Here is a 27,784-nt window from a genome sequence, read left to right on the forward strand (position 1 = left end):
ACCACAAAGTTTTATTTAATTTTAAACTACGCGTTATTTCACTTCTGTAAATTGTACTACTTAGCGCGTCATCAAAAACTCACAGTTTGACAGCAGATTATTCAATGAATAACAATACTTAGAAGAAATGATAATTACCGTTATATAATGTGGACATTTTAAAAAGAAATTGCATTCAAATTTCAAAACAAAAAAATGACTTGAAAATGTTAAATTTTTCGCGTCTAAACCAAGCAAAAATGCCACTGTGCGGTGGCCGCTTTACTGCATATGCACCAAATTTCATTGAAATCTTTTAGTAATAGCTGCTATGTATGATTATAGCCCATCACATGATGTAAAAAGAACAATTGTCACATGTTGATATCAGATTCATGAAAAATCAGTATTTTGAAAATCATATAAAAACGCATTTTACTACGTTCATAAAAATTTGGTGCATCCCTCGTGCATGCGATTTCACTGAATATATTGTGACGAATATAAGTGACACTAAGTGATACTCACATCCCTAGTCTGACGCTAAGTAAATGAAGTCACAACTACAATATAGCAGACAGTCACTTGTATCTACATAAAGGAATCAATCATTATGTCTACACATATGTACGTACACGCAGCGGAGAAGCAACGCACAACCACATGCATATATCTGTGATACTCCCGAAAGTATGCAATGAAAAAGCTATAAAATCGTGCATCTGTAGTTACAGCTGAGAAATTTGATAGCTGATGGCCAACTAGTAGATTCTGGAAATGGAAGCGCCTAGAAGATGCGAACGAGGAAATCAGAGAGTATAAAAGGCAGCAACAGTAGAGGCGCGATAATCAGTTGGATTTAAGACGCTATCTAGCGAGCAATAGCAGTATTATTTTGAAAATCAGTTTGATTTAAGCAAGCTATCAATCAGTTGCGAAATATATGTGTTTATTGTGAAGTACTTTAATAAAGGCCATTTTGTATTATTAAATATTGTAGTTATTTATTAAACAGTTTAGTGATTCGAACTTAGCAGAAGGTTGCAAATAAGAGGATTTGCAGTAAATTCGTTGTAATATGTATACCTCCACATGTGTATTCAATTTATTACATTGTATGATATTAAATCACATCGCAACAACAAATGTCACAAGTTTACATCAGATGTGTTAAATAGCAGTATTGTGAAAATAATTTTAAAAATATTACACGAAAATTTGATGCATCCCTCGTATATGAGCTTTTACTAAATATATGTATACCTTCATACGTATAACTTTGACAATTGTATTAACGCATAAAAATTTCAATTTATCACGTTATGCCACATAGCGTATTTGTGGAACCGAATTTCGTACTTTTCATTAAGAGTAAAGCTTAAATTACACTTTTTATAACCTTGACTTTATTCGATAATAAAATTTGATAACAAATAGCCAGGGCTGTATTAATGATAAAGCAGTGAAAGGCTACTATCGCTATGACTTTACAATCAAGCTTGCCAACTTCAACGTCAATGCAGGCAATGAAGGAGTCATGGCATCATGTTGTAATATCTCGCAATGAGAAGATATTTTTAGTTAATCATCTTATTAAAAAAAATGCTCTACCAAATAGATCAAGTCGTGATCTATGCCAGATATGGCTGTAGCGTCCTCGATATTTGTAGTTATGGAAGTGCCAATATCGATTTATAGCGTTTTCTTTTCTGGCAAAAGTGTACGCCGCGCAAGGGTTGTCAATATATTTTATTCTAATCTAAAAAGCAGGTAACGCCTTTAAGGAGTATTTCGTTCTTTTGTGAAAATCGTTGCCTGCTCGCAGCGCAAAGGCGTTACACTTTTACCCTGCATAAAATGGCGGTGTGGCAGTGCAACTCTGCTAAACCAGCTGATCGTGACAATTTATTTTCGTCACTCCACATATTTTTAGCGAAGACAATTGAAATGAAGGAAATAATTGCTAATGAATTTTTATTATCATTGACGGCGCGTTAGTGAAAATCAGCTGATACACGGGGTAGCCATTTATGTTCTTTGCATGCACTATAAATGTTGAACATTTTCTGCATTCCGTTCTAGTCGTTTCGTTAGAGTGGTTGTGCGGGTCATCCTCGGCTCAACTACAATTCGTCGAGCTTTTTTAGTTGAGCTGAAAATCTAAGTAGGCCTCAAGGTTGGCGTTGTGCTTCCTTCTGGCGGTTTGGCGGAGTTAAGAGTTGCTATGTTTCCCTGACCTGGAGTTAGGGTGGTTCTGTGCGCTCCTAATAGGAATTATTGGCATTTGGAAATGGATAACGGAGTTTTAAAGACGATAAATAAATGAATCAGTAACATTGGAAAAATGGCGTGGTGCCAATAAAAAACCTAACCTTAAATTTATATACGAATGGGATTTTGACACATAATGGGATACTGAAAAAAAAAAAACATGGCAACAAGCCATATAGTGAATTTTCAAATATATGTATATTAATAATTTTGTGGCGGGCGTGGTGCCAAGGGAAAAAACCAAAAAATTAACTTTTATACAAATAACGAAATTGAAAGATAACCTGGCAGTATAAGGGCTCTTTAAAGCATCTTGCCAACCGACGCTTGCGTATGCGGTGTCAATTAAAACCAAAAAAAAAGAACATTTTCTGGGGTAGGAATAACTCTATTAAGGCTTTACCATTTACTTAGGCAACAATTTATTTCAGAAAAGAAAACATTGTTAGATTAACATCTTGCGGCAGCGATGACTTCTCAAATAAAAAGTTATTTGTTCTTTCTTCAGAAAGGTATACGCCCTTTATATTTCTGGCGTAGTGACATATTTTAAGACGACTTACTCTTCAGCATCCAGACAGCAATGATAGCGTTACATACAAATTTTGTCTACGTTAACCACCAGCTTGGAATAATCCATCCCTTACGTTACACGTTCATATTAAAAAGTTTGTGACTAATCAGATGGTAGTAAGGAATCAGCAGATGTGAGTGAGCGAGTACTAGATACCAACGGAATTTTGGCAAATTTTTTCATAAGCAAATCACAACGAAATTGGGAGGATAAGGGCCATATTACAATGAAATTGCCCTTCAAGTATATCAAGAGCTGACTATTTTGAACTAATAGAAGTCTCCAATATATAGGCCAATGATAACATAATAACATGGCGAGATCTATCTCAGGATAGATAAAGGGCGAGATTTTCATACAAATTAGAGGGCCTGAGAAGATTTACATGACAGACCTACACGCGGAGTGTTTGCCAAACCTCTTCTGATACGGCTGTCGCCAGTGACTATTAATGAAAAGTTGGGTATTCCGCATTACGACTACTTCTGAGGCAGGAAAGAAAAAACTATCAAACAAAATGTGGCAGTAATCATAAAAACTTTAAACGGTGCTGAAACAAAGGAAGTGAAATAATTAAATTCGGTATATGCAAGTCTATTTGCAATGCAAACAAAGATTTCATTAGCCTTTTCGTTATTTATCTATGCATTTTTATATTCGCATAAAAAAATCTTTAAATCTTTAGTAATGCGTAAAAAATTTAATAAAATTTCAGTTTTTCCAAGCAACCATTCCATGTTTAAAAACACACGTGCACCCATATTCGACATGATTTGCTACTTAATTGCCCACTCTTCATCTCACTTTGCTGACAGCAGTTAACCCTCTGCCTGCCAGGCACCACAATGTCAAGTATACAATAAAAGATTATCCACAGTTTAGCAAAATATACCTGCCGCGTATGTTATCCTTGTTGCGGTTTGCATAAAAGCAGGCTACACAAACAACAACAACAGTGGTTCCAAGTAAAACTGCAGTTTGGGAATATCATTCTGAGAGTTTACATCATTATGAGTGTTGACTGAAAGACAGCTTTTGACTTTGGTTGTTGTGGTATGGGTTTCACTAGAAAAATAGCAAAGTGAAAAAAAAAAACCTAAAGTATAACCATTGAAAAAATCCACTGACTTTGGTCAGCTTACCGTTTTGTTGAGCTCATGTGTGCTTCTGAATGCCGCAAGTGAAATGTGATGTTAATTTTACTGTTGCCACCTACTATCGTTTTTAGATATCATCTGATGTTGAGCAGAGTAGGTGTGCAATAGAAACCTTAAATTATTTTTAAATATCAAGTAGGTTCGTATAGAGATCGTCTCTCACTTACACAAGTTTATGATAACTTACAAATCCAAAAGCACTATTTCAAACAAATGCAATATTAAACTTAGTTGGAAGTTTAAAATAAAATCCTCATTCGGCGAACAAAAATCTCGTTCTATTAATGTCCCACTATACCTGATTTTATGATTCCGGGACGATGTTGAAAGGACACAGCAAGTATTTTAATCAACTTCAGAATTTCTAGACAATTAAAATGGTTGCTGCCTTTGATTAAGCGTGACTACGAACTGTCCCGCTGTGCATATAATTAGCAGCAATTTGGAGGTAGTCATTGAATCTGTTTTACGAAACCGTTGCTTTGCGTTACTACCTCCTATTTGTTCTAGCAATATATAGCACACTGTTTGAGTCTAAGCGTGCAAGTTTCCAGTCGCAGTGCTTTCCTTATCCTCAATACATCTGCAGTGCGGCAGTAATTGTATGATTTGATGTCTAACGACGGGAGTACCTAACGAACATTAACCAGGGACAATATCCCTGATATATTCAGGTCTAAAGATTTTAGAGCGTACGGTCGTTCCCCTTCTGGCTAGCTCATCAGACCTTAAGTTGCCTTCAATATCACTGAATTCTGGTGGCCATATAAGGCTGATACTGAATTGTAGGCCCACCTTATTGAGCATTTATAGCGGCTTGGCTGTCCGAGAAAATAACATAAACAGTTTTCCCGCATTTAGGTACTCATGCCAATATTTAAACTTGATATACGATAAAATGACCGCGAAGGTGAGAGGCTATCTCTAGTACGACGTTCAGTAAGACGATACTATGCTGCAGCTATCCATCAAGCTTAGAGCCATCGTTAAAAGAGCTAATAGCACCCTGAACGGCATCTTGCTGTTTATCCACTGTGCAATTCGTGATGAAAATTTTGAGAGGAGTGCAATAATGAGTATTGGTATTGAAACTGGGTCATTGGGGCTCAAAATCATAGCATGGCCATTCTTTCATTACTTAAACTGCCCATTTTTTTTTGGTAGATACCTTCCGTCGGAGAGGAGATAAGCGCGTTGCTACTGCAGATCTTCCAACTTATCTGGATGACTTTTGTGAGCGTTTCATATACTTGACTTAAGCGCTGAAAGCCATGTTGCACCGACAATCTTAGGTGGTGTTTTGCACATTATTGTGAATAGAGACGGTCCATTTTTTATTGACAAGGAGCTCCGAACTTCTGCATTGAGCCAATTTTTCCTACATATTAACACAAATATTGTCTGCATAGGCAATCACCTCATGGTTTCCCGCCTGCATGAATCGTAGTAGTTTCTTAACGGTCATCACCCGGAGAGAGAATACCTTCTTGCGGGGTGATTCTATGTATCAGTCTATAGACGTATTTTACCCTAGCTCCGTGTTCATCCTTCTGCGTTAGAGTAGGAACGAGTCCCAACATATCATGAAAATATTGCAATCTTTTCCAAGGTTAGACCTCTAAACCATAATTAAAGAAAAAAAAGGTCGTCATAGGCAAGTGATTTTACTAAGGTTAACGAGCTATTCAACTACGGCGACGAGGAGCTGGTAAGACGCATGCATTAGCTTCCTTGCAAAATATGGTCGGACGAGTACATGCTCAACCTTTGAAATTTAAGTATTCTTTGCCTAGTCTACAAAAAAGGGTTTCCTGTAAACTGTGTCAAATATCGCAGAATCAGCCTTCCTAGTATTGCGCATAAGGTTATGTCGAGTGTATTGTGGGGAAGATTGAAGCCCACCGTGAATCAGCTGATTGGATCTTATCAGTGCGACTTCAGACCTGGTAAATCTACCATCGACCAGATTTGCACAATGCGCCAAATCGCGACAAAAAAATTGACACACATCACCTCTTTGTCGATTTCAAAGCTGCCTTCGATGCCACTATGTCTGAATTTGGTTTCCCCGTAAAACTTAGCGACCTTGAGTAACACCATCAGCTCAGCCAGAATTCGGAAGGACCTCTTCGGGTCGTTCGGTGTGACTAGTTAGCGCCAGTTAATCCAGAAAAGAAGCGACTGGCGCGTCTTGTTGGACGGCCATAACAGTTTAAACGGTTAAGCGCCAATTAAGTAAGTTAAGTGTCTTCCAACATAATATCAACAACGGTCTTTGATTTCTGGCTTGTAAAGCTTTTAAAATGTCTTCTTTTAATTATTCGCACTTTGTCAAGATTTTACCAAGTTTGTATCCTAATCAGTAATTAGTGATTTCTCCTGGTCTTCGAAATGGTCGTTGCTATCGAACTTTCGCCAATATATTTGAGGCCAAGATAAGCCTATATACCGAATTTGGTAAAAAAAAATATCCAAATATTGTGTTACCGGATGTAAGGACATCGGCGGACAATGATTATTATCTATCTCGATTCCTTTATGCCGTTACAATCGACACTTGTCTGATTAATATCTGTGCCCAAGTACAGCTGGTTATAAATAAATATTGTAGGCTCGTTCCAACAATCACTAACATCATAAAACACTCCTTTAAGTGTAGGCCTGCTGTCCAACAATCATAGCAAGTGACTAGATGAGGCATAGCCGTGGTTTTGAATTTCCTTTTAAAAAAAGGATACATTCAGCTATTCCGACATCTTGCCAAGTTCTACAATTTGTATGCATTTTTTTTGAATTTTTTTAATACGATCTGTCTTATATAATTTTTTTTACAAATCCCACACAAGTTTTTTACTAATCACAACGAGTAGGTAAAATCAACTGGCATGCTTTACTGGACAATCAGCACAACTGACTACTGTCGATCAGCTTACTAGTAAACTTACTTTGGTAAATCTCAAATGTTACTAATTTTTTTGTTTCCACATTTGTACTTACTTTCTTATTTAGTTCGATATTGGCTTTTGCTTAAGTAAACCATTTGATTAGCACCTACCTTGGAAATATGTTTCAATGTATGCGGAATCTTATAACAAGTTCTACCAAATTACCACATGTTTACGTATTTTTGTTTAAATAACAAATTATCACCTAGCGAAATAACAAAAAAAAAAAAAATCGTGGACACACAAAAGTCAGAAGGTGATAAAAAATGAAAATCAATCGGGTCGTTAACAGAAAACAAATGAATTCTCTGTTGAGCGTTTACCAAAGTTAGATTTTAAGTAAATAAGTTAAGTAGGCAATTTTTCAAAATTTTGTGTACATACATATTGTTTGAAATATCAGTTGTATACATAAATATTTAAGGCGCCTGGTAATACGCGTTGCTATTTACTGTGTTAATATTAAGCAATGAGACTCCAGCATCAGTGCCAACCAAGTCTAGTGATAGAACTTTTAGAAAAAGTATCGATACCGGTACTCATGTAAAATACTCGGATCAAAGTATCGATGCTGGTACTCATAATCAGTCAAAGGTATCGAACATACTCGATCCAAGTGAATACCTCGGAATTTTTACCAAAAGTCAATAAACTTTTTTATTTTTTAAATAACATCGAATTTTTTTCAATTTGGTAGGACACATGTAACGAGGTATAAGTTCGGACCAAACCGAACTTTATATGCCCATTTGTGTGCTCTTACATATATGTTAAGGATACATTTAAAGATAAACGTCACGTACATTAAATGATTTAAAAGATTTTTGATCGACTTAAGGCATTCAAAAAATAGTTTTTACAGTTAAATAAAATAATTAAAAAAAATTTTTAAGTTAAACGGCTTTCTTGAAAACAATATTTACATGAAGTAATAATAATACTAAAAGCTAGAAAATAATTAGGTAGGTCCTAGGTACTAGTCATCACACTCCTCATCAATCTAGGGCGTTGATCAGACAATTAAATAAAAGCGTTGGGTGCGTGAAATTTCTAAAAATGTGAGGCGTAGCATATCCTGATTAAGGTTCAGTTGGTCTTACTTATGGCTTAGCAATAGAAATTTGACGCGGCCAACGCTTTTATTTAATTGTCTGATCCTAGAGCGTCGATGAGGAGTGTGATTACTAGTACCTAGTACCTACCTAATTATTTTCTAGCTTTTAGTATTATTATTATTTCATGTAAGTATTGTTTTCAATAAAACCGCTTAAGTTAAAATTTTTTTTTTAATTATTTTATTTTCAAGTTTTTAGTCTTTATTTAATTGCCTATTATTTCTCATTCTATTTAGTTCATTTAGTGACTCATTATTACAAGGACTCTTTCCTGACAATTTGCTACAACCTAAGTCCTCAATACATAATCCTTCCAAAGACTTTACTCGACTCTGCGTCACGTATGCTTGTCCCTCCTCCAACTCCAAAATATTTTGATGTCACTTCTACCGGACTGTATGTAATATTTGTTCCAAATATGTACCAAATCGGACCACAAATACGATTTTTTTGAATATCTCGATATTTGCGCCACCTAGCGGCGATTGTTTTTCATTGGTCGCTTTCTATTCTTGTATGTATTATATGTTCCAAATACGAGCCAAATCGGACCACAAATGCGACTTTTGTGAATATCTCGATCATTCCGCCACCTAGCGGCGATTTTTTTCATAGGTCGCTTTCTATCCTTGTATGTATTATATGTTCCAAATACGAGCCAAATCGGACCAGAAATACGATTTTTGTTAATATCTCGATCCATGCGCCACCTAGCGGCGATTCATAGACCGCTTTCTATTCTTGTATGTATTATGTGTTCCAAATATGAGCCAAATCGGACCACAAATGCGACTTTTGTGAATATCTCGATCCTTGCGCCACCTAGCGTTTTATTGCATTGTCATCGGGCTCTGAACTATATTCCAAGTTTCAAGCTTGTACCTTATCGGTAAGTTATTTAAATTTTAATTACAAAATTTGTTCACAACGGCCGGCCGTGCAGCTTGTCAAGTCAACATAAATAAAACCGTTTAATTCAAAAAGCAAGCATGCCGAGTGTATTTTTCCCATGAAAAGCTTCCCAGTGAAAACTCATCTGCCTTGCAGATGCCGTACGGAATCAGCATAAAATGTGTGGGCTTCGTCCCTTCAATTTGTAGGGAAAATTAGAAATAGCATCATGCATTTTTTTATGGCATTAAACGTTTTGTGGAGAGATCAGAACGATTTTCCTTGTTTTAAACTTTTGTACTTTGCATTACCATATCTCTAGTGGTAGTATTGTTACGTACCATATACATATATATTGGAAATTTTGTTAAGATTAACTGTAAACTCTTTTATCCACTTTTGATCAGTTCTATATATATACCAAGTACCATATTTCCGCCAAATTATAAGGTGATATAAACGTCTTTTAATTTACGCCATGCACATTTTTTAAATTTTCTTCTTCAATTTGTAGGCGGCGCTGCGCCTATTTTACAAAATTGTAATAAACTAATATTGTACATTGTTAATTTTTTTTATTCAATCGTCAAGTTTAACCACTTCATCAGTATTTGTTATACCAAGTTTGTATGTTGGTGTCGATATAATCGATTTCGACCATTCTCAATACCATCCACCAAAATTTCACAGTAAAACGAAAAAGCTTTATTGCATGACATGTTATATCATGTTTATGTTTATGTTATGTTTAAGTCAAATGTGTAGCTTTTACCGCATCGTGGACGATCTTAATTTATGCTCACTTTATTTTGCTAATGGACTGAACTTTGTTGATCTTAAAAATGTAGACCATTGGCACTTAGTAAAGTATCGGGGAAAAGTATCAAGTTAAAGTATCGATACTTTACTCAGTACTTGGAGGAAAGCAACGAGTACGAAATCCTCGAGTATTTTTTGGAAAAGTTTCGATACTACCCACTCAGTACTCGTATCGTTGTATCCCAAACCAAGTCTTCTCAAATTTGTATGTCATTTTAGTTTAAGTTCGAAATGCATTATGGCACATGTAAACTCCTACATTTATACTTAGTTATGTATGTTTCAATAGTGTTGTCAGAAAAAATTTGTTTTATCAACTAGGTGTGAAATTACCCAAACGTAACTTGTTCGTGCACTAACTATATGTGCATTTATAGTCTTACATATCTGCAAAGAGGATGTGTTCATAACTACCCTGCAGTCAATGCATAATTTTCTAAACTGTCTTACATCTTATTCAATATGCTTTAACATGAGTACCTGTCAACTGAAGACTCATCTCCACGGTGTCAAGCACGGATCTAATTGCATTATCAATGGCCCAACTATCGGCTCCATGTTACCAGCCTCAACACTCCTAAGCCGAATCATTGGTACCAATTTATCTTGTAATCGGGTATTTCAATCACAAGTTCTTATCTTGGTATGATATGGAGTTGACCCAAGCTTTTACCATTTTAGCGATTATGGCATCCGGTTGGAAGGCAACTCCGCCTTGAATTCCATTACTATTCCAATGCAAGCATAAATATTTCGTTTTAACCGGTTCTAATGCCAGGGCTTAACAGATACATGTTACAATTCCACAATTTCAATAAAAGTATTGTAACGAATCCTGGGGATTTCTGGTTATTTCTGATATTTATACACCTTCTGCTAACGTTCGAATCGCTAACTGTTGAATAAATCACTCCAATATTCAGTATTTCAAGCTGGCCTTTATTTGAATTACTTTGGAATAGTACTTCACAATTATACTTCACAACCAATAGCGTGTTTAAATCAAAACTGATTAGTTATTACTCAATTTGCGCTGCTTTTATACTGTCGGTTTCCTCGTTCACCCATTTCTCCTAAGGTCTAGTAATTCCGCGAACAGTATCTGATGCTTGGTTAGTTACCAGCTATATACATGTATGTATATCTGTAGTCCACGCATCTCCCATAGCCATATGCGTGTATATGTGTGATTAAAAACTTCGGCTGACTACATATTTGTGTGTGTGAGTATTAGGAGTAAACTGTGTGCCCACTTTCCAGTGAAAAAGACCGCATTACTCCGAAGAGAATGCTTTATTGTCAACTTCCACGAAAGTGAACTCATCGTGTTAAGGAAAAATCAAGGAATCCAAAAGCGATATGAAACCACCGCGATTCATCCGAATCCTCAAAACATGATAAAAATCTGAATACAAGCATTTGCGATGCATTGTAACAGGTCACGATTAGCTTGTCCTGATCCCCGTGGTACAGTTTTTATCGACCATGATAGGGTCGGGCAGGTGTTACACCACATCCACTCTGCTCCCTTCCAAGTAAAAACCAGTCCAGGATTGGTAAGATTATTTATACATAAGCGTCACTTATATGATAACGGCAATTCGATACGTTTTAAGCGTCATTTATAACATGACGGTCATTTGCTACAATTCAGACGCAATTGGTAAGATGACGGATATTTGCTACTTGGTAATATGATCGGTTCTTACGAATACCTACCGCGGTTAAATTCTTTTTCCCACGCCTACAGAGGGGTGTCTCACAACTAGTATATGGCACAAACCAACCAGCCTTTTTGCATTTTTTTGATGGGTAAATATCATTGCTCATGGTACCGAAGAATACATAATATCAGCGTAGGACTCGTGAAGGTGTAGTGTATGGGATTGGTATGATGCATGGGGGAATAATGAATGCAACCATAACAAATACTTGGTAGAGTTGATATGAGAGAAATCAGAAAGCAAATCAAGGCAAGGCAAGGAAAGACATGAAAGTAAAAGAAAGGAAAGGAAATGAAAGAAAAGGAAAGGAAAAGAAAGAAAAGGAAAGGAGGTGAAAAGAAACGAAAGGTTTGTTTTTGTTGTGATATCGGCGAGCTATAGTTGACTTGTTATCGAGTTGTTGTGCTATAAATTTGCTTTGGATAATCGATAAGTTATTAATTTCATATCGCCGGTTATTCGGTTTGTTATTAGAAAAGTTATCGATATGTCAACAAAAAGTTTTCGATCTATTGGCAGAGCTTTGTCAACTTGTAAAAAAGTTACCGATTTCTTATCAATGTCTGATCGATCTGTTATCGAAAACTTATCGAAAAGTTAGGGGTTTTTATCACGAAATTAGCGGTTTGTTATCGAATAAATATAGATCTGCCATCAAAAAAATCATAGATTTGTTATCGATTCGTTATAGAAAAGTTATCGATTATTTACCAAGAAATTAGTTAACAAAAATGAATCAGTGTTTGTAAATTTTAATTAAAAATAAATAGAATAAAATAAGAAAGATAAATAGATAGGTAATCGACGAGTTATCAATTTCGTAATGATGCGTAGGCGATTTGTTATCGAAAAGTTATCGATTTTAGATCGTAATGTTGACAATTTGTTGTATATATTTTATAGATTTTTTATCAAAAATGTATCGCCTTATTACGAAAATTTAACGCTTTTTTTTATCAAAATCTTATGATTTATTATAGAAATATTATAAATTATTTATTAATGTAATTTGGAATTAAAAATAAATAAAATAGGACAGATGAAGCAGTGAGTTATTAAACAAAATAATTGTTAAAAAATATTTGTCGGGATTTGCGTCGTGCTCCACATTTAGATATCCCAACAAATTGACGACTCCGAACGGCTTTTCACTGAGAAGCTTTTCATGGTAGAAATACAAATCACTTCCGTGTTGCAACCCCGTTAAAAAAACTTTATTCTAATTGAAAAAACTCGTTTCTAAATGTTTTACGTTACTTTGCTCGGGATTTGAACCCAAGGCATTCGACGTGGTAGGCGGAGCATGGTACCATCACACCACGGGCGCCGCCCAAAAAGTTATCGGAGTTTGTTATCTGCGTTTTTAAGATTTGTTAAAGGACACTCGTTGGTTTGTTATGAAAGAGATACCGTTAGCACTTTCATATATAATATATGACACATGTGTTACCCGTCGATAGCGGTGGATTTTTCAGTGCGAGTTTAAACTCCAGTTATATTTGACTAGAGTTTAACCTTGCCACTTCGTTCGATAATATAAAATTTTGCTGCTCATCTCAGCTTAAGCGGCCGAAGTAGTAGGTTTAAACTCTAGGGAACTTTAACTGTAGTTTAAAGTCACTTTGAAAACCCGGTCCTTGGTAGCAAATCCTTTACTGAGGAGAAGGCCATATTATGTATGACGCCGTGAAACTTTGCATCGCAGTAACTCACATACACAGTCACCACTATATAATCGCGAAAATTTCATAATGGCACTCAGGTTTACTGGCGTTATAGATAATTTTCCCCTTAATGGGGTCTTGGCCACTTACACTCAAAAATATTAGCAAAAAAATGTTACATTTGCATTAGCTTCCTTGCAGGGAAGTCTAAAGTTAACACATAAACGTTAGTTTAATAAACTCGTATCAATTAAAGAAGCTAGAAAATTTCATAAAGAAAGAGGGTGGGGAAGTGAGAAGAACCAGGTGTTAAAAATCTTACTTAAATATAAGTATCGTCCGTATGTAAATGCTATTTTAAAATAATCCCTTCAACTAAGTCAATAACCTTGAAATATGTACCAAAACAGGTTAACAGCTTTTAATTACAAAAAAATCATCTGCATTCCTCTTACCTTACACAAATTTACATCTGCCTAATAAATATATGAATGTTCTTTAGAAAAATTCCATAATTTCCCACATAATTTGTATGTTATCCAATACGAACTCTGGCCCAAGTTTTTCACTCGTTTTCAAATAGATGAGGTAGAGGAAGAGGTTAGGGAAGTTTAAGGAAATGCGAGAAGGAGCCATATATAAATTTAAAAGTAAAAGCGGAAGGTGAAGAGATTGGAAGGGAGGGGGGGATATTGAGTTGGGAAGTGTATGATTGAGGAGAGGAAGACGAGGAACAAAAGGGCGAGAAACAATACAAGTAAAAGCAAGAATAAATAAGCAAAGAAAAGGGCATAGAATATTCTCCCGGAAGGTATGCCTATCGTAAGAGACGACTAAAATCCCCGTACTAACCTAGAAGGTCGACGTAGTCATATCAAATCGTCACCGATATGGAGGCCTTGTACATTAATGGCATTAGTTTCCGGAACGTAGTAGATCAAAAAACTTTAGTGAATATCTATGTCGCTACCAAAAGAATAAGAGAAAGGTGATTAGAGATCTGCAGAGGGAAGCGCAAAGCAATTTTTGATAAAACTTCTTCTCAGTAGTGTCCTAACAGCTTGATTTACTACATTTCTCGCTGAAATTTTGGACAGCAACTTTTAAATAAATGTGCTGTCATGAGGGGAGACAAAGTGTGCAGGAAGGAAGTGATCAAATTCTATTCAGGCGGCCGGTATCAAAAAAGATATTGATGAGCAGTTTATCTAACGATATTATACTTCCCACTATCACAATCATGCTTATCGTCATGTAAGGTTGGAGAACATAAAGCGAAAATTCGCTCAGGCGGTAAGGTAGGGAAGGGAAAGAAGTAGAGGCGAGAAAGAGAAAAGGGAGGCGAGATGATATGCAGCCAATTGAAATTGTAAGCCTCTCAAAATTTAACAATCTTGATATTTTAATCAATCTGCTTGTATGACCATTTGAAATGGTCATAAAGTCAATTGTTCTTTTGGCCACTGACCCTATGTCACTGCACCATTTTGGATTTGTTGTTGATTGTGCAAGTATGTTTCTTATTTATAGTTATTGCAGGTCGGTTTCGCGCATATTTGAAACATATTTTATATCAATTCCTTTTCTGAAAATAATGCCGCTTTTCTGAATATACCCGCGGACTAAAATACCAGATTCAAGGGGTTGCGTAGCGCAACCTTTTCATGTTTCCTGTGCAATATATAGCTTCTCCAAACACAATTGTCAACCTCACCTATCCATGGCGAATCCTGTTTTATTAACAGCCGAGGCTCTGGCCACCCCAAGCTTCACATAAAAGTGTGGAAGTATTTGACTTAAAATTTTGTACGATAGGGGGTGATGTGGTCTACGAACTCAAGCGGAAGCAGAACAGACGGGAAGCTGTAGAGTAAAGATAAAAAATAGAAATGGAAATGGAAATGGAAAAGGAAAAGGTAGAAAAAAAAAATATTACAGCAAGAGATGTGATAACAAATAATAAAACAGTATAAAACGCAGAAGAGATGAGAATGAAGAGAGGAGGATAGTCAAAAGCATACAGAAAGGTATGTAGAAAACAAAGTGGGGAAAAACTGAAATTAATACAAAGCAGAGCCCCATAAAAGAGAATAGAATAGAGGTTGTGAGAATTCAGGGGAGACGAGAAGAAAGTAAGCAGGAAATGCAGTAAATCCAGCGTTATTTAGACTTACGGCAGAGATAGGTATAATAGAAGAAAATGAGAGAAAGCTGAGGTTGCGATGAAGTGAAGACATATAACTGTAGATCTTTCATAAGATGTGAACTTTCACTTTATATGCATTCCAGGTATAAAAACTAAGGAAAAAATTTACAAACAAAAAAATGTTCTATATGTATAGACAGGACCGCAGAGAGCCGAGCCGGGCCCCTGGGACAGTTCGCGTTTACGGGCCCCCCTAAAAAATAAACTCAATCCAGTAAAAAAAAATAACATAACATACATAAATTTTTCAATTCACATTGTCAGTTTTATTTCATATAAAATAAGATTTACTGGAGCACTTACATAAATGAAATGTTAGATTTCATTGTTTGATTTGGCTACATTAACTATTCTAAATATGTACATTTGAAGAGCTTTAATCAGCCAAGGAAAACCTTCCATGCTTTATGGTCTGCGAATATGGAAATTGCATATTCAAAACTAATCCTGCGAGCAAGGCTGGACTCCAACGCTAATGTTCCAAGGCTTGTGAAGCGATTTTGGCTCATAGTAGAACGTAAAAAATTTTTCACGCGAAACAATAGATAAAAAGAACGCTCCCCTTCAGCCACACTGACTGGAAGTGTGCAAAATATTCTTAATGCTATGCAGATGTTCGGAAATAATACTTCCATCTTCAAGTCATGAAATTTGTTCAGAAGTTGAAATGGTGGCAGCGAATCACATACCAAATTTGCTAAGTGGATGGCTTTGAGATGAATGATTTCCTCTATTAGATGCCGCTGCCTTTTCTCTGAGCTCTTCTTCCGTCAGATCCTGAGAATTCCACAAAAAACGAAATTTAATCGCAATGTCATTTATGGCTTCGAAACGTCTTGTCATTTTACCAATCAAGCAGTCCAAAAGAACGTAAAAAACTTGCTGTTTGAATTGAGTTTCGGAATCACACTCAGGTGATTCGACAGGTAATTCATCGAACTGGCGTTTTCTTATCTTTTTTCTTTTCTCTGCGAAGGTATTCATTAGGAAGTATGATCGACCATTGATCCCTGAACTTCTTCAACTCATCTTATATATTCTGTTTCCACGTCCAGTGTGGGTGGCATTTCTAGCTTGCAGTACCAGATTTCGATGGTTGATTACCGTCAACACTTTGAGCCAAATGGAGGCTAAGAGGATACACTCAAATTTCTCCATATATGCTTCAATACCTTTCAAATCCGTAAGTGTTTCTGAACTCAGATTCAAAAGCTTGATTTCATCAATAGCTTTCAATATTTGGCGAATGTGAGTTGCGAAAAGTTTCACACTATCCACACGAGCAGACCATAGTGTTTGTGACATGCTGTGCAAGGAGCAATTAGTTTTTTCCTTGACAATTTCCCATCTCTGAGGGCTTGCGCTAAAGATATTATATAATTTCTGCATAATACCAAAAAATGTGATGACTTCTGCACAACATTCAGCAGCTTGCACTCCACATAAATTTAAACTATGACAATCACAAGGTGCAAATATTGCCAGGAAGTTATCTCCCAGGATATGACTCTGCGCTCCTTTGTAATGACCGCTCATATTACTGCCATTATCATACTCTTGCCCACGGCAGTCATCCAGTGGAATATTGTGCTTTTTTAGAGTGCTGCGAATCAGCTCAGCGATAGCTTTTCCTGTGTTTGCGTTACAATCGACAAACTCTAAGAAGCGTTCTTGGATTTTCCATTTCCCGGAGTCCCTGCCTAATAAAACATAACGCAATATAAAAACAGTCTGCTCAATATGCGCCGAATCAGGGGTTTCATCCACTATTACTGTGTAATACATGACGGACTTTCTCTCGCCTTCTATCTTTCTAATTACTTGAATTGCACAGATTTCTATGAACTCATTTTGTATTCCATCAGACAAATAATGTGCTTGGAGACGATTCTCTTTCGTTTGAGATTCCCTCAAATGTTCATGCAATAGAGGGTCATAATTGCTGATCAGTTCCAAAATACCAAGAAAGTTTCCATTTTTTGGATTTCCGATCAATGAATTATCCCCTCAAATGCCAATCCTTTTTCTCCAAGAAATAAAACAAAAGCAAGAATTCTGCGAGTATCTCTCTCCAGCGAGCTGCTTCATTGTTGAGGGTTTCCGCGAAGAGAAAATCCGCTGAACTTGCATTTCAAATTCTCATTTCATATTGGCGCCACTCCATATAGCAAGTTTTATGATTTTGACTATTTTCATGTTCAGGAATTTTATCGTGTAACATTTTTCTTTAGAATAACCTGAAGATTTTGTCAAAGCTGATCGGCTATTTCGGAAATTTTGCTGAAAAGCCGGCATGAAAACCAAAAAGCGCTTCTTTTGTTGCACTCCAAACGAGCCAATCACGCTATACTTTTCTCCTCTTTTTTAGAGTAGTATGGAGTATGATTTGAAGGAAATGGCGACCACTTAAGCCGTTGGGAAGTCGAAATAAAATGTGATTTTAAGTTAGTTGAAGCATTTTTGACAGATAGCGCTTATAAAATTGTGTCAAAAACGTTTATCTAACCTAAAATCACATTTTATTTCGACTATGACTATGCCGCATAGGATTTGATCGGATGCTTATGATTTTAGTTAAGTGATTTTCAATTTTAAAACCATTTTTTGTAGCAACAAAATATGTATTTATCTATGAAATCCTAGTGGAGTACTGTCAATACTGTTTTGCCTTTCCGGGCCCCAGGGCAATTGCCCTGGCCCCTCCCCCTCTCCGCGGCCTTGTGTATAGATAACGTTACATATTATACTACAATCTCGAAACTCTTGCAGTCAAATCACTTGCAATGCAACAAGAACATAAATCTATCTATCTATCTTCTATCTATAAATCTTATAAAATAAAGTCGCTAAATGCCATGTATGCACATAACTTCACACAGAATGCTCTGATTTTAAAACGGGTTTTTGCATTTGAAAGCTTAGCTACATGAAATGGTACATTTAATATAATTTGAAGGTATATATTATAGGGGAGTGGCAAATTGCCAAAATGTAGTAAAAAATCATAAAATTTTTGTTTACACAGCTATAACTCATAAACGGATGGATGGATTTAAAAAATTCTACTTTTCAGTAAAACTTTGAAATATTTACCTTCGATCTGCATAAAAAAAATACTTGATTCCTTTCTTATATCAGCCAAATTGTTTAAACAAAGGTAACATTTTTATCAATAAATGCGTATGTGTGTTTATTCGCTGTGAACTGTCCGCGCTAATTGCTTTTGAATGAGGCTTGATTCGACACATACATACGTACATATATAGCATTCGCTGCGTTATTTAACTTCGGGCGTATGTATATAGGTATGTGTGGATGCACATCACTACATAGTATAAAACAAAGTCGCTTTTTCTGTCCCTATGTCCCTTTGAATGCTTAAACCATTAAAAATACGCAACAGATTTTGATGCGCTTTTTTTTAATAGATAAAGAGTGATTGAAGAGGAAGTAACGGATGAACATATTTGGCTGAAAATTGGTGGAGGGGTAGCTTAGAACCAGGAGACAGACATAGGCTAATTTTTATCCCGTTCTGGATAGGGTCTTGAGATCAAAACGTGGACCTGGGTAATCCTGGGATATGTTTGTACAATATGGGTGTCGAATGTAAGCTGTTTATGAGTACTTTGATACGGGGTATTTTTCGTACCCGCGTGTAACTAGGGTTTCGAGATATAGGCGAAAACGTGGACGCGGCTACCCCTAGAATATGGATAACGAATGAAAGCTGTTGATAAGTGCTTTAGTACAGGGTAGTTTTCATACCTATTTGTGAAGGGTCTCAAGCAGAGGTCTGCTTTGAGTACTAATAAAATTAGTGCACTTAGTCATGAGCCAAAAAATTGTGTCTAAATGTGTACTTAGTCAAGTACAGATAAATACTATGAGTGACTAGCACATAAAATAGAAAATACATACGAGTGCCCCGCAACACATATGTCCCATACATACATATATGACATTGTTGAGTATAAACTGAAATCATAGTCGCTTTAACTTAGTAGCATGTTGGTTTCGTATGTAATACACTGTATACTTCGTTTATTATCGGTTTTTCTTTAGCGCTGTATTCAGTTTAGTTTCGTGTACATCGTTGTGTTGCTAGCGTCAGAAGATTGATATGACTATATTCATTTTATTGTACTGTTAGTTATACTGATTCAAATTAGTGTTTTCGTATAACACAGTTGACTTTCTTGCTCAATAAGACAATTGAGTACTGAACTGCTTCGTGGCTTATGGGCGGTTATTCATTTTACGAAGCATGACTATGTAAATGTGTCTTAGTGGATATAAGTGCTTGATATTCTTTGTTTGTGTACGCACTAATACTCATTTTTTGGTTAGTCCACTAATAACCTTAAAACATGAATAATTGCAGCTCACTGTTCTCGAGATATAGGCCAAAACGTGCATCAGGGTAACACTAGGATGTGTTTTTACATTATGGGTATCAAATTGGAGCTGTTGATGAGTGCTTTAGTACTTTATACCGCTGGGTGACTAGGGTCTCAAGATATGGGCAAAACCTGGACCCGGATACCCCTAGAATGTGTGTGTAATATGGATACCAAATGAAAATTGTTGCTGAGAGCTTTAAAGTAATTTTCATTGTGATATTCAATTTAGTTGCATTAACCTGGCAAAACTGATAAATGTGCATGCGAAGCCGAAATAAAGACAGGAATTAATAATACCCACATAGCTATTTACATACGTCCTATTCGATTTGCCTGGTAATAAGGGATGAAGAAGAATGGGAAAAACTTTAGAGAAGAGAAAAGAGGGAAGGAGAACGAGACTGAGAAAGAGATAGAGTGAGACGAAAATAGATGAAGCGAAAAGACGGAGGGAGGAGTGAATAAATGGATTAAGAAAAAGTTAAGAAGAGGTGGGGGGGGGGGGGGGGGGGTGCAGAGTTAGACGGAAAAAGTTTATTAAAATGTATGGAGATAGTCCAAATTTAGGGCAGAACAACGTCTGACGGGTCTGCTAGTATTTAATAAACACAACAAAGCAAATCCATTTGCATAAACAACGAGCGTCCGAGTACATTCCAATACTAACACGATTTACGAGTATGAAAAGCACAGCAATAAAACAAAAATAAAAATAAAAAATTTTACGAAAAAGGTTGACAAATTCTAAAGTGACTTACTCACTGTCCTTCGCAATAATAACTTAGTATATAAATAGTTCCTCACCCCATCCCCTTTAGGTGACACACAGGTACTTTGTTTCAAAATGTTGCAGTAGCCTTGTCAAATTATACGACAAATAGGAATCTGTGTTGCCAACATTAGAAACTCTCACAACTACTTAGTTATCACAAAATATTAGCATATAAAAAAGTTCAAGCTTTACAACACCGTGACGATGAATCAACGCGGATTGCACCATGTTGCACCATCAACGCCTGCCCGCTGCAGTCCATAAATTTGCCAAATGAATAATTTTCATAACTGATCTAAGTTGAGGGAGGAAACTTTTAGCGGGCATGCGAGTATAATTGACAAGTAATTCTGAGTTGTGAAAGTACAAGCTGTGCTTTTTTGTTGCTACTGAAATTGTGAGAACATCACACCAATTCTCTAAATTTTTCATTTATTTTTATACCCATCTTGTCATTAAGTAATATTATTTAATAAATATCACGCTACTATGCAATTCGTTGCAATTTCTCACAGTAAAAATTTTATTTTGGCTTCTAGTGTCACTATTAATCGTGTTTTCTTTTCGGGAAAAAATGTTACCCTCATGCTGCACTCTTAGATGCTCACTTTTGAACTAGGCCACCGAGCGCTGTGCGAAATAGATCTATTTGTACGAAGTAAGGCCCTTTTTCTTACTCAGTGGAAGATATGTGAAGAAAAAAACACACATACTCACGAGACAGCTGAGAAAAACGAGCAGTACGGCACTATTTGCAGAAAAGAACACGCCATAAGTTATGATGAAATCTCTTAGTCATATATTTGCAGTGATTTCCTGATTATTTTCATGAATTTCGAGAACATTTTGTATAAAGTTTTAAGATCGTTTTGCGAAACATTTAGGACTTTAAGGATAACTTAGAGCTTTTTCTGTGTTGGTTTAAAGTTAATTCTAGACTTATTCTCCGATTAGATTGCTGTGATTTTGACATACATAACTTTTAAAACACAAAATAATTTTGATATTTTCATGTTTGTTTTTGGGACTTTTCTTGCATTGGTTTGAAAACATTAGGGATTTATTTATTTAAAAAAAAAAAATAAGTCCAACACATTATTGTTGTGCGATTAGCTTAATATTACATTTACATTGGCCTCATTCGCATCTCGCTTAACCTTCCCTGCAAGACTCGACTGCGAGGATACCAATCCATAGCAAGAAAATATACTAATGTAATTGATTAAACAATATTACGATAAAAAAGATATCACAAATACAAAGCAGTTTCTTGTGGAATTGTCAGTTTGGCTTTAAAAAACTAGTGAAAACCGCTATTTATTTGCACATTTTGGATTAGTTTTTCGGCCTTTCCCAGGATCAGTACGCGAGGACATCGCAATAAATGTGAGGACTTCTATGTAATAAGTTCATAATGCTTCTCAACTTTTCCGAGATCAGTTTGGAATCTTGAAATGACATGACCTTCGAATTATTTGCGGGAAACTTTATTTTCGCGTTATTTTTCTATATTATTTCCCATTTTTATGAGAAGTTCTTCCGGTATCAGGAGCGTATCATACGATCACGTATCGAAAAGCAATTTCACTTAAACGATAAATATGAATCTGTCAAACTTTTCGTAGAATTTATATTCAGTAAGGAATATAATGTGTACTCGTAGCAGCTGTCCGATTCACAATTTCAGAGCTATTGCGATTTAAAAAATTGATTTCGATCACGTATCATATAACACGAATCGGGCCCTGTTTGCTGTCATTTCAAAAAATTGTTTAAACAATTTTTATAGGAAAAAGTTTGGGTGTTTTTGTGTCTACTTTTGGAATTTTTTAAGTATTCGTTGAGTGATGGTTGATTTGGTAAAGTTCAAAGAAGATCTTGGGAATATTTGTAACACTTTATCGAATAAATTTGGAACGTTTTTAGTACTTGTTTTTGGGTTTTTTCAAAGATCACTTAGCGATTAGTTTTGAAACTATTTTGTAATAACTTAATGGTGCTTTCGTGCTCTTCCGAAATTAATTTTAGATCTTAGTGATATGAGTTTTGAATTATTTTTGGATAGTTTTCCAGATATCTTTTTTGAATGGCTATACAATAATTTCGGCACTGCCTTAATCTATTGTGGTTAATTTGATTTGAATTTTGGAACTTATTTTGTTTTATTTCAAAGTTATTTTTAGCACTTTTTTTTAGTTTGAGACAGGCTCGAAATAATTTGTAAAACTTTTTTCGATAAATTTGGGATATTTTTATATATTCCTTTTTGGGGTTTTCGGAAACAGCTCTAGAAAGCTTTCGAAAAATTTTAAGATTTTTTGGGTAGTTTATAACATTCTATATAATGATCATACAATGAAATGTTTACGATGTAACTGTGGGACTATCCTAACCTCCTTAGTTAAACAGGATTTGACTTCAGAATGTGTTCGGCACTACTTCTAAGTCTCTTTCGTTTACGACTTCGAGTTTTGATGTAAAACATCTACAGGCGCTCATAAAATCCGATTTCTGGAGTGGCGACGCGTGCGCAATCGACTGTGCGATTCTCTTCCCACTCGATCCTGCCTTAAGCCCCGGTCTCCCGGGATCATTTTAGGCTGGTTTGGGGATGACTTCGAGGTCATTTGAGAGTAATTTCGGGATCACACTCCAGGTGCTGTATTCAGTAAGTGTGAAAAAATTATATGAAGAAAAAGTGTACACTTTAAAACTCACACTTACTATCTACCCCCAGGGATCCTCCCAGAGTCATTTTCGGGTCATTTCGGAATGACTGTGGTGAATTCCACAGGGCTCCTTCGAAATTTTCCCAAAGTCTTTTGAGGATAATTTCGGAATGATTTTAGTACTCCCTAGGGATCCGCCCGGGGTAATTTGGGGAACCCTTCGAGACGATTTGGGAATTCTCTTGGGGACACCGGGGGTATATGGCGTTATTTGGGGATAATTTTGAGGACTCTCTCGGAGTATTCCCGGGGTAATTTATGAATGATTTTAGCACTCCTCGGGATATTATGGGATAACGTCGGGGTCGTCCTGGAGTAGGTGCGGGATGATTTCGAAGAATATCTCTGGATAGCTTGGGGGTTATTTCCGGGTCCTCGCGAGGTCATTTTCGGATCATTTCGGGATGAGCTTGGGGACTTTGCAGAGGTTCTTCCAGGATATTTGGGGTCACTTCGGGGGCCATAACTAGTTTCTATCGCGAGCTTTTCAATATAACATTGGGAATATTTTCTATTATCTTCCGAATGTTCTTAGCAGGCCTGTGAAATTATTTTATTTATTTAAATATTTAGATTGATTTAGTTTCCATTGAGATGTTTTTTTGTATTATTCCAAGAGTAATGTTTAAACCCTTCATAGATTAATTTGATCGTGCTTAGTTTTGAATCTTTTTGGTCTAAGTTCTTAAAGTTTACGGTGTTATTTCAGCTCTATCTCAAGCTCTACCCTGAAAAAGGGAGCGAAAGTGGAACGAAGCGTTTCGAATTTATCTTGCTGGGATGAGACTGGATATATTTCGATGTGTTTTGAAATAACTCTATAATAACTCTAACTAACAATTGGCGCGGTTTAAGCGGTTAAGCGCCAATTAAGTAGGTAAGTAAGTAAGTTTTGAGATATTTAGGTAAAAAAATAATTTTTCGTTATTGGCATGCTTTCCACATTTTGTCATTATTCTTTCTGGGTCTTTTCCTAGATTAATGACAACTTTCGGGCTTTTTGTAGAAAATTGTTCAGATAAATTTTGGTATGATTTCATGTTTGCTAGTTTAAGAATGATTTCTGGGTTATTTAAGAATTATTTTTTGCAACTTCACCGATTATTTTAAAAGTATTTCGAAATTGTTGATCGGTCGCTGTTGGATAGAGATAGCGTATTGATCTACCATATCGAAGCTTTCAGCACCAAGAGACGAAATACTTAGCACCAAAGTACTTTCGGAATATTTCTATACGGTTATATTATTTCTGTTTGGTTTGTCACTTTTGCCAGACTAAAATACCAGATTCAAGGGGCTGTGTAGCGCAACCCTTCAGGTTACCAGCGCAATATATGACTTCTCCAAACCCAATTGTCAACTTCACCTATCCGCGGCGAATCCTGTTTCACTAACAGACGAGGCTCTGGCGACCCCAAGCTCCTCATGGAACTTGGGTGTGTGGAGGGAGGGGATGGCCTGAAGGTTTAATGTGGCCACATAAATCGCTCCCAAGATGGTCGGGCTAGCACCTTAATGGTGATGTGGTACCGGAGCGTACCGGATCTGTATCCGGCAAAGAACCATTACATCGATAACACTCCCCAAAGCCTTCGGAGAGCAACCTTATCGCTACAACAACAACAACAACTATATGAATTAAGGGACTTGGGAATATTTCAAACAATTTCTGAATGAAAAATCAAATTTTCCAAAATCTTGATAAAGCGTCTGGACAACAGCTAACGGGAGTATTCGCCTGGGCCGCCGATGTTTAGCATTATTCGCGTTAGGGCTCTACTAACTCTATAAACTTTCTCCCTCACCGCTCTGAAATGCTCCTTAAAAGTTAGTTTTGAGTCAATGTTTTCTCCTAGATATTTCAAGAAAGGCTTTGAATTTATTTGATAATCTCCTATGGTTAGGACTAACTCATCGACAGTCCGCTTTGAGCTCACCAGCACCACTTCTGTCTTATTGCTAACCATCTCCAGCCCCATGTTCGTCAGTAATTCCTTTATTCTTCTCTTCGCTCTTAGCTTTGATGTTTACATGTATGTGTGGCTGCTTCCCTGCAAAAATCGTTGGATCAGGTGGTCCACTGGAGTACTTACCATTGTACTCCACTGTAATGCAGCAATGGACCAACTCATATTTCTACACGAACATATTGTAATCCGATCATTGCTCGTTTTGAACGATTGTAATCACTACACGATGTTTATTTGACTGTGGGTACTCCATGGATTACTCTGATGTAATGCGGAGCTGGAGTATATGGGCCCGTTCTAGGACATCGCAATTTTAATTGGACCATATTTTTTATATGAATTGTGGTTAATTTTGGAGCACTCGGTTGGTACATGGCGAGTACTCCATACATGCATGCATGGAGTACTCGCGATTTTTGCAGGGTTGCTTTGATGTTCTTGTGCATTTATGTATTAGCAGCATAGTGATGTATCGAAATGCTAATATTCGTCGCAATATGTACCTCTATGTTTCAATTGGCTCAGGGTGAAAAAAGGAATATATTAAATAATGTTCGTCCATTTGTTCGTCTATATGTGAACCTGATAGCTTGAGCAAATTTTGAGATATCTTATTGAAAATGGCTGATTATGAATTGTACACTGAGCTATCACATCTGTTAAACAAACCACGTCATAAAACTTATTATGAATAAAAAAATGTTGTGAAAAAGATTCTTCACTTGAGTTTTTTGCACTATATGATCTTCAGCAGTTAATTTAATCTTTTTGGTTTTGTTTTTAAACCAGAAGTGTTAACAAGGTGCTATTTTTAGACTTTTCAAACGTTTTCAGGCCATTATTTAGATTTTAGACTTTTTGTTCAGTTAAGTTTAAATTTTAAAACCGACTGAAATTAAAAACCCCTACTAAATTGAGAAGTTTTGTGTTAATTCAATCGCAATCCAATTTTGTTATTGATTCGTACACGGTTAAAAGTTTCAGCCCAAGTTTCAAACCATACAACGGTTTGATACTTTTTCAAATTTTTAATAGTAAAGTCCGGTTTTTCAGTATGAGTTTAAACTACAGTTAAAGTTGACCACAGGTTAACTTTGCCACTTTGTTCGATAAAATAAAATTTCGCTGCTCATCTCAGCTTAAGCGGTAGAAGTGGCAGGCTTAAACTGTAGTAACTTTAATTGGAGCTTAAACTCGCACTGAAAAATCGGGCGGCCTAAGTCGAAAATTTTAAACCGATATCAAACACTTTCAGCACAATTTTACGTTATTTCCATGCAAGTGTAAACTTCTTTCGCTTAACGAAATCCGGTATAGTCTAAATTTTAAACCAAGTTAAATTTGGTCATATATTTAGTACAAAAAAGAATCAGATTTAGGCTTACACTTTCAACCGCGTGTGTAGAAGTTCTAGTTTTTTCCACTCGCAGTGCTTTCAACTGACACTTTTGACAATGCGATGTCCTACGAAATGGCAAATTGCCTTCTCTTGTAGACTTCTTGAACGCGTTTTTCGCAGCCTTTGACTAGTTAATATAACTACATAAAACTCAGACTTCAGTGCTGTTGGTACAAGTGCATCGGATGAGCACTAGTTGGCAGATGGTCATTAAACCTGTAGTGCGAATCTGCCGCTTTTCATAACTGGCTGTAATTTTTTCTGCAGTTCGGAAAATCCTAATAGAAGTGGCGAACTTTTGCATTCCAAGCCATTTTCTTACCAGGTAAATGTGGTGCTCAACATGGGACCCATATCAATGTTTCGAATAATATGGGAAGATGACTTCAGATTGAAGTCGAAATATCGGCAATACAAACCATTCGGCAAATATATATACATTCTTTAAACTCATTTGCTGTCCTTTATTTAAGATATGTATATATTGGCCTAGAGCTCAGACATACCTTGAATAATATGGGATGCGATCAAAGTTAAACAGAAAAAGTTGAATAGAGTTTCAGCAAAGGCCATTGCCATTCGGAAGTTATGCTTATGAGGTGAAGTGGGCAAACAAGTCGAAACATTTTAAGCTAAAAGAATTCAATCTTGTTCCCTTTAAATAAGGCCGGAACAAATAAGATTATCGATGCAGCATCGTACGTTTTATCGCTAATCAACTGTGGTTTTGCATATAAATAAAAATTAATATTGTTTGCAGTAGCTAATACCACAATTTCCCTTACTTCTCAATCATCTACCAAATTTCAAATTTGTACCTTTTATAGCTTAAATTTAAATGAATCTTAAGTTTATGCACTCAAAATCTGACATCTTTAATTTGATTCCCTTTTTTAAGTAGTTAACGGAAATGACTTTTACTTGAATAATGATTACAATTTTTTACAATTCATCTATATTCTTCTCACTGCCATTTAACCTCTTACCAATAGCAGCCATTTTTACACAATAGAAGGCAAACAGTCGCGGCCGCCGTGGTGTGATGGTAACGTGCTCTGCCTACCACATCGAGGATACTGGGTTCACGCACCGGGCAAAGCAACATCAAAAATTTTAGAAAGAAGATTTTTCAATTAGAAGAAAATTTTTCTAAGCGGGGTCGCCCC

The 27,784-nt window shown here is 36.2% G+C and overlaps 1 protein-coding gene across 7 annotated transcripts in view; it reads left to right on the forward strand.

Annotated features, from left to right (window-relative positions):
• Nucleotides 1-27,784, forward strand: part of rdgA (retinal degeneration A) — a 1,310,388-nt gene that overhangs the window by 829,172 nt on the left and 453,432 nt on the right. Inside the window, exon 1 of one of the 7 annotated variants that reach the window (XM_067783804.1) lies at nt 24,106-24,126. The exons of the other annotated variants lie outside the window; for them this stretch is intronic. The gene's annotated coding sequence lies outside the window, so the exon portion shown is untranslated. Of the gene's footprint in view, nt 1-24,105; nt 24,127-27,784 lie in introns of those variants that run through there. 7 annotated transcript variants of the gene reach the window in all.

This window comes from Eurosta solidaginis, chromosome 4 (assembly GCF_040869045.1).
Source record: "Eurosta solidaginis isolate ZX-2024a chromosome 4, ASM4086904v1, whole genome shotgun sequence".
NCBI classification, from domain to species: domain Eukaryota; kingdom Metazoa; phylum Arthropoda; class Insecta; order Diptera; family Tephritidae; genus Eurosta; species Eurosta solidaginis.